Source organism: Pollachius pollachius (assembly GCF_949987615.1).
Source record: "Pollachius pollachius genome assembly, chromosome: 1".
NCBI classification, from domain to species: domain Eukaryota; kingdom Metazoa; phylum Chordata; class Actinopteri; order Gadiformes; family Gadidae; genus Pollachius; species Pollachius pollachius.
This window is the reverse complement of record NC_136934.1, coordinates 25,816,911-25,829,994: the sequence shown is the minus strand read 5'-3', so window position 1 is coordinate 25,829,994 and position 13,084 is coordinate 25,816,911. Positions and strand designations below refer to the sequence as shown.

The window sequence follows — 13,084 nt, the reverse complement described above, 5'->3', positions numbered from 1 at the left end:
TAAGGCACACTCATTAACGAGAAAATGTCAAACTGGCACTGCATGTTGACAAGGTTGCTGACCCCTGATGTAGACTATTGACAGTGTTGGGAAAGTTAACTTTCTACGTGAACTAGTTCAAAGTTCAGTTCACAAATTTTAAAATGAACTAGTTCAGTTAAACGTTCATAATTACATAAGATTTTGAACTAAGTTCACAGTTCCAAAAATGAACTAGTTCATGGTTCTTTTTTTCAATATGTTGCTGTGAGCCATTATTTTTTTCCGGTATTTTGAACATTGTGAACATTTTGAACATTCTGATTTGTCTAAGATGAAATAGAGTGGTTGAATCACGTATCGTAGCAAAATACAACTTCTATCGTGTTTTATTCCACATTTAGTGCATTTTGTAAATCCCATTGATTTCTGTTGGAAGACTCCTTGCTGGCTGGTCGGAAAGGGAAAGGGGGGGTGTTCACGTTTGGTTGTAGTCTTTTAGCTCGGTTCTAGCCCTACTTTTGGGACGGAGAACCGAGCTAAAAGACTACAACCAAACGTAAACAGCCCCCCGTTTCCGGCCAACAAGCAATGATTCTAGGAGGTATTCTAGTCCGCTGAGCGAGCCAGAGCTAACGTTATGGATTGTACATATTTATAATTCGAAATTCATCCCAGCCTTTATACCACAGATACTCTAGGGTCTATAGCATATGACTGATTACAATTAAACTGTAATTGACTGATTAGTTTAATTCATTTTTCACAATTTACCAGCTCTCGAATTGAAGACTAGTCACCACGCCATTTGTTTCAATGGGAATCGTGACAGTCTACACTTTCAACATAAAGTGTACATATTTATGTAACCGTCTATAGCATATAACCACATTTTCTGATTACAGTTTAATTTAACAGTAAGCTGACAACACCGCAACTGCAAATTAACCACACGGAGATGGCAACCGTTCAAACAATTTTTTCTTTTAGCGATCATTCTGCGCGCGCATCCGCCGTGTTGATAAACAAATAATCCCCCTATTAAATGAAGTTAAACTGAGTGAGCGCGCCGTTCACAGACATCAGAATGAACGAGTTCATTGAACTGCCTGATGAACGTTCCACAGTAACGTTCATCAGGCAGTGATACAGTACGTTCAGTTTATGATCGCCCAAAATATGAACGAGTTCATGAACTATCGTTCAATGAATTCGTTCAGGCACAACACTGACTAATGAGTGCTGATTGAGGTAACTGGTCCACCACTATTAGATTCACCTGTTTTGTCATTGTATGGCGTTAAGTAGACAAGGTTAAATAAGAAAATTAATGTAGATATTGAATAAAGATTATTTTATAACTTCAATGTTAGTGAAAACATGGCTGGTTTAGACTAAACGATTCTCAGATATTCCTCCACGCTTTATCATGTCACACTATAAGATCAGAGCCAGGAAATCGGACCTTGTCTCGTCCGAAGACTGGCCACACTACAAGATTCGAGGGTGCGATGCTCTTCACGTTTGCAAGATATTTAGAAAATCGAAGGTTTAGAACTGACATAAATGCTTTTTACATTTTTGTCATAAAGGTTCCAGTAGTTTTTATATCTGCTCAATGCAGCAACTCCTCACAGTAGTTGCCTAACGCGTGACGAGCAATACAAAGTAACCGCAGCAACAACGTAGCCTAGCAACAAAGCGTCAACAATGGATCCCGAGTACCTGGCTAGCACTAGGCATCAGAGATGTGGACTCGAGTCACATGACTTGGACTCCAGTCATGATTTTGATGACTTCAGACTCGACTTGACAAAATTACGCATGACTTGCGACTCGACTTAGACTTGACTGCTATTGACTTGAGACTTGACTCGGACTTTGCCTCTTTGACTTGTAATGACTCGACATGTCTTGAGTCAAAAACATTTGTTGTTTTAGATATCTAACCTATTTAGAGGGCTAGACACTCAAGACGCATTCACTTCCGTGAAGATGAAAAAGAAAACAGCGAGCGAAGACAAATCTACACTTCAATAATATCAAAACGAAATTTCGATATTGTTTATACTTTATTCAGAATAACAGTTTTAGTTTCATATCGGCTGCGTTTTGAGTTGGTCCCATTAAAGCCGTCTGGCCAGCCTCTGACACTTAAGACATCGTAACTAAATCATTCAACCGTTTATCTTCGTTCAAAAAATGAAAAAATCTACACACTCGTATCTTCAATAATATCTAAACTGAATTTTGATATCATTTATGCTTTCTTCAGAATCACAGTTTAAGTTGGCTTCGTTTCAGTTGGTGTCATTGATTTACGTCAAGTACTAACGGCTGCGGCCTGCTGCAATGCAATGGGAGGCGGGGCTTGACCGTCCAGCAGGTCAAGCCCCGCCCATGACACACGCTTGCCCCGCCCATGACACACGCGTCACATGCCAAGCTCTGCGTAGAAGTTCAGGGACAGTCGGGATTTCGGAAACTCAGGATGGAGGATATTGTGTTTTCGCAAGTATTAAATAGGTAGATTTCATCAAGGAGAAATGATGTCGGTGAGTGAAATTACGTTGCATGATCCAGGGTATGCATGTTTTTTTTTGTTATGTAGTACAATATTTGATAAGTGAATATACTTTTTTAAAGATACATAATAGAAACTTGTCCTCTTTGCTTTACAGGGAAAGGCCGTTTTTGCTGTAGATGGCTGTCATTTCCACGTGGAAACAACCCTTCACTGCGATACCTCTTCTTGCACGGCCAGTAAGTTTTTACTTTGCCTAAATAAACAATGAAGTGATCTATCTGTTGTACCTACACTTTTATTGTATTGAACGTGTACATATTGATCACCTGTGACTAAGGTTAGGTGTTTTAAATGTCTTATGAACCCCAGAAAGAGTAGCTGCTACCAGGTGTAGCAGCAAATGGGGATCTTAATCAAATCAAATCAAGTCATAAACTACAAGCTGTTGTTGTCATGGCGATGATGCAGGTTGACGCAGCCTCCAAAGACTGCATCTTATTCCCAATATGGATACCGGGACACTGGATACTAGGCGTAAGTGTTAAAGGTGTTAGATCAGAGTGCATGTATTCATAATAAATTTGTACTATTTTATCAAATTGTCACATCTTAACATCTTTTTATTCCACTGGACAGCCACACAAAAGCATAAGAGTTAGTCAGTTTTTATCACGACTGTGTTAATATGAAAGCTGTGCTTATGCAGATGTCATAATTAAAAATGTGCTTCCATTGCCGTGTTATTAAATATTTTACAGACCCTCCAGCCTAAACAACGGAAGATATGTGTGCTTGACTCTACCAAGCCTACGGGTTTTGGAGATTTGAACTATTTATCAATGCTCAGGTTTCCAGTCACTGCGTCTGAAGTTCAGGAACCGTTCACTGTTCCTATTAGAGTAGCATATTTTGGGAACCGTTCACTGTTCCTATTAGAGTTGCATATTTTGGGAACCGTTCACTGTTCCTATTAGAGTAGCATATTTTGGGAACCGTTCACTGTTCCTATTAGAGTAGCATATTTTGGGAACCGTTCACCGGTCCTATTAGATTTGCATATTTTGGGAACCGTTCACTGTTCCTATTAGAGTTGCAAATTTTAGGAACCGTTCACTGTTCCTATTAGAGTTGCATATTTTAGGAACCGTTCACTGTTCCTATTAGAGTTGCATGTTTTGGGAACCGTTCACTGTTCCTAGTAGAGTTACATAATTCTTGTGCAGTGTTGTAAGGGAGCGCTCATAGACTGTATTGTGCATGATTTATCTGTCTGGTGATGTGCTCATTTTATTTGTGGTGGCAATCTGCAGACCTACTGTTGACACAGAAAAAAAGATGATCAATAGTCATTGCAGATGTCAATTTATTCAAAACATATAAATATCTATACATATGTAATGCTGAGGTTCCATGTACTCTTAAGTTATTGCTAGGATACAGACAAAAATCCTGAGGCACTGACAATCATATCAGGAGCATTTCATCAATTGTCCGTGATGGATTCACTAGTAATGCGGTGGAGATGTACACTGAGGATGGTAGAGGCTACTCTTACATCTTAGATCAACCATTTCATAACAAACATCTTGATTGACAAAAAAAACAGCTGTGAGTGGCTCCTCTGTCTTTGTTGCATGACTGAGAGATTGATAGATCCATCATACCCACAGCCATCAGGCTTTTTAATTCCCTTGCAAATGGTAGATGAGCTGCAAGACAACTGAATTTCTGTTTGGGGAGTAATCAAGTCACTCTTATCTTATCTTGTTCCAAAACTATAAATGGAAGACTAAGTTTGGAGTCATGTGTTTAAAATATTGCCCACAAATATCATGTCACATCCTAACATAAGGTCTTGCATAGTATTTCCATAGTTTTTTTATTTCATGGTGTGTTGTGTGTTGCTTTATGTTTTTTCGTAGCTCAATTGCAAAACAAGTAATACCTGGACCATGGACATTTGTCAATAAAAAGGTTAGGGCTGTTCTTAAATTTGATATGCCCTGTGAAATGTGCTATGTATTTACATTTTACTATTTAATTTATTTAAATAAATGAATTAATATGTAATCTAATTATTATTATTTTTTCTTTTTCAGAATGTCCCAACACAAGGAGCAACCCTTGACTGTGGTGTCTTCATGCTAATGGTGAGTTCTGAAGTTAATGAAGTGGTGGGATTTTGCACCTCATCATCAACACTTATAGCGTACACAGGCCCCAAGAAAAAACTAATACGATAGTCATACTTTGAATAATAATGACTTTTTGGATTGCAGTATGCACTATACATGGCACTGGAGTGGCACTTTGACTTCTCCCAGGTGAGAAATATTTAAGTGTGAGTTACTAATGGCCATACTGTATTTAAGGTTTGGAATTGCAATGACATATCTGTCTGCATCATCTAATAGGGAGATATGCCACATCTGAGGAGGTGGTGGTGCCAGCTCCTCCTGGAGAACATCCAGCAATGCATGTGTGTTTTTATTCATGTATTTATTAATTTCTTCTTTTTTTGAATCTTTTCTTTTGGGAGGGTTGTTTTTCACTGGTCTGATATCTGAATACTTTCTTTTAGGAAGAAGAACTCCCTCCATCCCCCACAATCCTTCACAGCCCCAGCCCATCAGCTGCCTGAGTTCGAGGCCAAAAAGGAAAGGTACTGTACAAAAGTGACTGTTAAATCAGGGTATGAACCCAACCGTGAATTCTTGTCCAGTACTTTCTAATTTTGTTTGTTAAACGTTTCTCAGTTTAAAATGTTATATTAGAAGGATCTAGTATAATTAATATGAAATATAATATAAAAATATAATATGAAATAATATGAAAATTTCCACGTAGGAAGAGAAGACGGTTGCATGGACCTCAGCCAGTAGAAGAACGGCCACTCCACATATCTATTGATATGGTATTTCATTAATAACTTTACTCACTACTTAATATCTGAACTAGCTGTAAAAAATTAACATAATAGTAATTACTCACCCTTTAAATTGTTTTATAAATGTCTTGCATTGTTCTATAAATGTCTTTTCCAAAAGAAAATATAAAAATGTAATGTTCATTATTTCAGTTGCCACCTCTAGTGTTGGAGGATATTTTTGCACTGGTTGTCCTCAGTGAAGGAGACGTGGCCATCCTGACCCTCTCCCTAGTTTGTCACCACTTCAGAGAAGTGGTGTCCACCAGGGTTTTTAGGAGGAAGGCACATTTTCTGTGGCTGAACAGTAAGATTTTGAAACACCAAACTCATGTTATACCCATAAACCGCACTTTTTTCCAAGTTGAATGAATTGGTCAAAATTGTCTTACAGGTGTGGCATCTTGAAGCAGGTTCTCGGCAGGGTATCGAGCTGAGTACTATAAAATGTATTCACTTGATACGTGCAGAGAGTGTAACATTACATACAAAAACTGCATTCCAGGTAAGCAAAATGTTAATATGATAGATATTTTTGTTATTACCTCCAGAGATTGTAGTAGAGCACATTTTGAAACATTTGAAATTGTCAGTAATGATATTCAAGATAAGCACCAAATTCTAAAAATTAAGTGGGGACTCAAAAAATAACTCTTAATAAATTAATAAATCTTTTATTTACCCACAGGCTACGCAGGAAGGGGGAAGAGAGGGGAGCTGCAGGGGATTTACAGCAAGAGCTCACACCCGGCCTTCTGCCCCAACTTCTGCCAGATGTGCTTCCCTGAGTAGAGTTGTGAATTTATCGGTGAGTGTGTCTTATCTCAAAACATTTTTCAAAGCTCTGACAATATTTGATTTTTTTCATCCTTCATGATACGAAGCCTGCAAGGCTAGTTCAGGCAGACGACTCATGCTGCGCCCATCGTGATGAACTGATCAGTCACATGCTCTCCTCATTCAAATAAGGCGTGCTATTTAAACCCCCCCCAGCTTACCTGCTCATCCCAGGCTATGCTGCTGCTGCTTAGATCTTGCTGCTGCTGCTCCTATGGGGTTTTGGAAACCCACCTCCTACCTAGCATCCACCTGTGGGCTCTGTTTTTATGTTTCCCGATGGATGGGTCTGCAAAGCAGATCATTAAAGGAACGAATAACCAAGGCAGAGCCTGTCGCCAAACCTGCTGCAGCTATGCTCAAGGATGCCTGTGCTGTGCAACCATGCTCAAGAATATGCTACGGCAAATCGAGTAACATGTTATGCTTTCCTTTCAGGAGGGACAGAGATGACAGGACATGACCCTCTCTCATCATTCATGCTTCATTTATTTGTTTTCTACTGCTTATATTGGTCAGTTATATGTTGATATGTTTAACAGGCCAATAAATGAAAATAATTTTCTTGAGTCCTTGAGTCATTTTATCTGTAGTTAGATGCTGCAGATGATTTTTCAGTCTGTGGTGGCAAGATTGTCGTTTTCTTTTCTCATTCTGCTGGTGAGGTGGCATCAGACACAAGGATGCAAGGCAAAAAAACTGGGAAAACTACTTGGTGGTGGAGAGATGTACACTGAAGATGAGAGGCCATTCAGAACAACCACCAGGATCATCCACTTCATAACATCTTTATGGATCAAGAAAAAAGGCATTGAAATAACTTGGTCTGCATGAATGCTGCACCAATATTATATGTGTGTATACATATATATATATAGATGTATATTTTATTTTTTTTGCCTGACCTACTGAAACATTTCTTTTGGTAATGATTTGCATTATTTGCTATCACTGGCTTTTTCCAATCATCTATCATTATGATATTCCATGAAAAGGGTTGCACTTTTTTACTTAACCAGTCAACTGAGAACCACTGCCCTTGATTACCTGGACAAGTCCCAAAATACACTCCACATAAACGGGCACATACAGTAACAAAGGCAGTGACACATCAATACAGGTCATGATGCTGTATAGGTGAGAAGGGGTGAAAAAAAGTTTTTCAAGGTATGTTTTTTAGACTGATGCAGACCTACATCATTGGAAGATAGTAAAATTATAGAAAAATTATATAATGTTTCTTTGATTGTTGTACAGTCTAATTTTTATAGCCTATATAATTGATGTAGCCTATAAAATAATCACTCACTTCTCTGCATTTTGCTGTTCTCGGGTTTCCGTTAATGACAAACAATGACAAACCTATCTATTAATAGCAAAAACACAATATGTCGCTGCAAAAGACATTGCAAAGACAGTTTTTATAGGGTAGTAGTAGGGGAAAATCCTCCCCAGGCGCTGTTTCTACTGAGTTTCCGAAATCCCGACTGTCCCTGAACTTCTACGCAGAGCTTGGCGTGTGACGCGTGTGTCATGGGCGGGGCTTGACCTGCTGGACGGTCAAGCCCCGCCTCCCGCTGCAGACGATTGTATTGCAGCAGGCCGCAGCCGTTACCCACTCATTTACGTTGACGCTGGAGGTGAGGACGTTCAGCAGTGTTGCCAGATTGGGCGTTTTTTACCGCTCATTGGGCTACATTTTGAGGACGTTCAGGCAGTGTTGCCATATTGGGCGGTTTTCCCACCCTATTGGGCTACTTTTAACAACATACGATTTCGGCGCATGCGCATATCATAACACATTTGAAGACACAAACAATGAACATATTATAACTGTATTGATCAGAAATGACTGTACATTAGAGTGATATGTTAAAATTATGATCAATAGCCTAATAATGACATTAAGTAAAAATACATGGTGACTTGTTCAAGACTTGAAAAAGTTTGGGACTTGGACTTGAACTCGACTTGGCTTTCCCTATCTTGACTTGGGACTCGACTCGGACTTGACTGCTAAGACTTGGGACTTACCGAACAGTGACTTTGTCCCATCTCTGCTAGGCATTATACTGGTGGTTTGAGGTTTATGATAGGTTATGATAGCTATTAGCAGGTCAACAGCTGTTGGCTCCAAACTTACCGGGTAGGTCAAGGGCGTCGCCTATTTCTCGCCAGGCTGTATCCCTGTTCACCCTATCGTGGAACTCCTTTGTGGACACGTCGAAAATACAGGGACATTACTGCCACATTTCAACCAAAGTTGTCTCCATTATGTTGTTCCATTTTGTCTCGTTTTCTTTATTAGCATTCTTCTTCTTGCTATTGATCACATTCATTTCATTCATTGTAGTTACTCCTACTCAGAGTAATGCAGTGAAGTCAGTTGGTAAACACTGCGAGTAAGCTCCAGCTGTTCGTGGGGTTCCCTCACGCACCTGGGGGCGGGGTTCCCTTATGTCAACAATGGATACGTCAAGCGATTCCCCAAAATATTCTGGCATGCCAAACTTTTCGTCGTGGGGTTTTCGAACGTCGCAGACGAAAACATCGCAGATCGCAAGAATGTCACATTACAAGACCTCGCCTCGTTGCCGACCTTTCAAAATCATGTACAACTCACAAATTTGTCTGCGACGAACGAATTGGGGCAAAATCGGGCTGAAATCGTGTAGTCTGAACCAGCCATTATAGCGTGCGAGGAGTTGCTGCATTGAGCAGATATAAAAACGACTGGAACCTTTCTGACAAAAATGTAAAAAGCATTTATGTCAGTTCTAAACCTTCGATTTTCTAAATATCTTGCTAACGTGAATGATACAAAGTAGAGAGCATCGCACCCTCAAATCTTGTAGTGTGGCCAGTCTTCCGACGAGACAAGGCCCGATTTTCTAGCTCTGTGATCGTATAGTGTGACATGTTAAATCGTGGAGGAATATCTGAGAATCACGTAGTCTGAACCAGCCATTGGAGCAGCATGGACAGTACGGTAGGCATTAACAGTTTGACAATATAATATGAGTGTTGGCAGTTGTCTTCACGAGCGTACATTTCATGAGCATATACGATAACGTCAATTGTAATGGGATTATGTTTATAAAACCGACATCCCGAGCTCTCCTCTTCGTGCAACTCAAGAACGAGTCCACAATCTTTTCTTCTTTTTCTTCCTTTTCATCTCTGTGCAGAGGACCGCCAGCATGATGCCTAGTGCTAGGTACTCGGTGAGTACCTAGCACTAGGCATCATGCTGGCGGTCCAAATGTTAAAACTCGATTTTGACCCTCGGGAACGAATAATCGAATATTCTGACCCATCCCTACTTTAGAGTGGTCCAGGAGGAGGTGTTTCAGGTCCCTGACGGCCCGTGAGATGTTCTCCAGCCGGTGTTGGAGGTGGAGGCTCTCCTCTTTCAGCTTGCGGATGGTCTCCTGGAGCTCATAGCAGTACGAAACCGTTGGGATGAGGAACACCAGGCACCAAACTGCAGCCCTCTGCACAGTGAACTCCCAGCTGTTCTCCCTAGAGGACATGCTGACAGGAGGAGGGGAAATAAGATAAACTAAGCCTTGAACTCTGTCTGAGCCTTCTCTTTGCTTGTGTCCCCTCTGCCCACACACTCACAGACTAATGTCGACTGTTGCTCCAAGTGGTTTAAATATGACACGTAGGTATTCACCCCTTGCAAGCACGTGACCATGACCACGTGACGACGCCATGACGGACGGCAAAATCACCAGCAGAAGAGTGTAGTAGACGAGCAGGAAGTTTAAATAACACCATTAAATATATATATAGATAGATATTTAAATAACACTGTTAAATACATTATTAATAATAATATTATTTATGGATTCTATCGTTGTTGTGCCGTTATCGTTGGAGGTAGGGCATCTGGTAGGTGCCAAACAGACTTAACTTCAGACTGCATCAAGTCGCTTCAATTTGAGTGAGCTTCAATATGACAACAGCCTAGTCATAAAATATAGGGAAGCTGCCTGAGAAGGCTACTGTACCACCAAGAGGGCGCTGAGAACCATGGCCCCTGCCTATAACCATCCTATCTATGAATGTATCTATCTATCTATCTATCTATCTATCTATCTATCTATCTATCTATCTATCTATCTATCTATCTATCTATCTATCTATCTATCTATCTCTCAGTATCTATGGACTTATAGCCTACTTATCTATCTGTAATAACCACTTGTGTAAGATACAGATGACACTGTTTGAGACTGATCAGTGAATTCTGACATTAGGCTACGTTTGTGAATGGGTAACGTTAGACTGCACAGCCCCATCACGCTAGTTGGCACTTGCCCATAACACAGGCCACTCATGTTACAAATGACAATTTGACTGGGTCTCCATCTGGACATGGATGATGGTATGGCATTACACAGATTAAGTACAAGTAATTGGGAAATACATGAATCTTACCTTGTAAAAAATGTTCGCTGCAAATCCTCGAGTACGTGGAGGGCTGCCAGTCCTTTCTGCTTATAGCAGCAACCCATCGCTGCCTTCTCTCCCCATCGAATGGTATCCGGTAAAACGAAACATTGGCTTTACCCTGCCTATTGGCACAGCCAACTGCACAACAAGAAATAACCATGGTACACGAACGAACGAACGAACACGTACCAGAGAATGTCTATTTTGCTTGCCGTCCGCCGACTACAGCATAGCTTTTCCGATACTTCCGCCGTCCGTCATGGAGTTCATAATTCGCGCGAGTTTTGCGTGACGTCACTAGCAAGGGGTGAATAGGCACATCAGTTAGAAACCGGCCTGTAATCCATGTTAGGGATACATTGGTTGTAGGCTACAAACCAGTGGCTAGCACTCAAACGATCAATAGTTCTTATTTAACATCCATTCCCTTCTAAGGTGAAAGGCAGTGATAGCCCGGTGGATGTCTGATCTGAAATGCTGATCTTTTGAGGTGCTTGCGTTATGCTCCTTAGTATCTTTACAAAAACTAAAAGCATTGCACACAGTTTACGACAGAAAGTCAGAAAGATATAATACATACATTCATACATACAGTGGGGCAAAAAAGTATTTAGTCAGCCACCAATTGTGCAAGTTCTCCCACTTAAACAGATGAGAGAGGCCTGTAATTTTCATCATAGGTAAACCTCAGCTATGAGAGACAAAATGAAAAAAAAAATCTAGAAAATCACATTGCCTGATTTTTAAAGAATTTATTTGCAAATTATGGTGGAAAATAAGTATTTGGTCAATAACAAAAGGTCATCTCAATACTTTGTTACATGCCCTTTGTTGGCAATGACAGAGGTCAAACGTTTTCTGTAAGTCTTTACAAGGTTTTCACACACTGCTGCTGGTATTTTGGCCCATTCCTCCATGCAGATCTCCTCTAGAGCAGTGATGTTTTTGGGCCACACGGACTTTCAACTCCCTCCAAAGATTTTCTATGGGGTTGAGATCTGGAGACTGGCTAGGCCACTCCAGGACCTTGAAATGCTTCTTACGAAGCCACTCCTTCGTTGCCCGGGCGGTGTGTTTGGGGTCATTGTCATGCTGAAAGACCCAGCCACGTTTCATCTTCAGTGCCCTTGCTGATGGGAGGAGGTTTTCACTCAAAATCTCACGATACATGGCCCCATTCATTCTTTCCGTCACACGGATCAGACGTCCTGGTCCCATGGCAGATAAACAGCCCCAAAGCATGATGTTTCCACCCCCATGCTTCACTGTAGGTATGGTGTTCTTTGGATGCAACTCAGCATTCTTTCTCCTCCAAACACGACGAGTTGAGTTTTTACCAGAAAGTTCTATTTTGGTTTCATCTGACCATATGACATTCTCCCAATCCTGTTCTGGATCATCCAAATGCTCTCTAGCAAACTTCAAACGGGCCCGGACATGCACTGGCTTTAGCAGGGGGACACGTCTGGCACTGCAGGATTTGAGTCCCTGGCGGCGTAGTGTGTTAGTGATGGTAGCCTTTGATACTTTGATCCCAGCTCTCTGGAGGTCATTCACTAGGTCCCCCCGTGTGGTTCTGGGATTTTTGTTCACCGTTCTTGTGATCATTTTGACCCCACAGGGTGAGATCTTGCGTGGAGCCCCAGATCGAGGGAGATTAACAGTGGTCTTGTATGTATTCCATTTCCTTATAATTGCTCCCACAGTTGATTTCTTCACACCAAGCTGCTTACCTATTGCAGATTCAGACTTCCCAGCCTGGTGCAGGTCTACGATTGTGTTTCTGGTGTCCTTTGACAGCTCTTTGGTCTTGGTCATAGTGGAGTTTGGAGTGTGACTGTTTGAGGTTGTGGACAGGTGTATTTTATACTGATAGGCAGTTCAAACAGGTGCCATTAATACAGGTAACAAGTGGAGGACAGAGGAGCCTCTTAAAGAAGTTACAGGTCTGTGACAGCCAGAAATCTTGCTGGTTTGTAGGTGACCAAATACTTATTTTCCACCATAATTTGCAAATAAATGTATGTATGTATGTATGTATGTATGCATGCATACTTATTTTCCACCATAATTTGCAAGCATGCATGCATGCATGCATGCATGCATACATACATACATCCATACATCCATCCATACATCCATACATCCATACATCCATACATACATACATACATACATACATACATACATACTTACTACACTGGCTCCCTGTAATAGCTCGCATCAGATTCAAGATGATAGTACTGGCATACAAGGCAGTCGATGGAACTGGCCCTGCCTACCTCCAAGCATTAGTAAAGCCACACACCCCAGCTCGATCCCTCCGCTCAACTACCTCAGCTGGACGTCTGGTA

At 41.0% G+C, this 13,084-nt stretch overlaps 1 long non-coding RNA gene across 1 annotated transcript; it reads left to right on the top strand.

The window, feature by feature from the left end:
* Positions 1-2,959: 2,959 nt before the first annotated feature.
* On the top strand, positions 2,960-5,649 carry LOC307074215. Its single transcript, XR_013811770.1, has 8 exons — positions 2,960-3,040; positions 4,429-4,480; positions 4,606-4,656; positions 4,786-4,830; positions 4,921-4,985; positions 5,088-5,168; positions 5,354-5,420; positions 5,586-5,649. It is a non-coding gene; the product is annotated as an uncharacterized lncRNA (long non-coding RNA).
* The last annotated feature ends 7,435 nt before the right edge of the window (positions 5,650-13,084 follow it).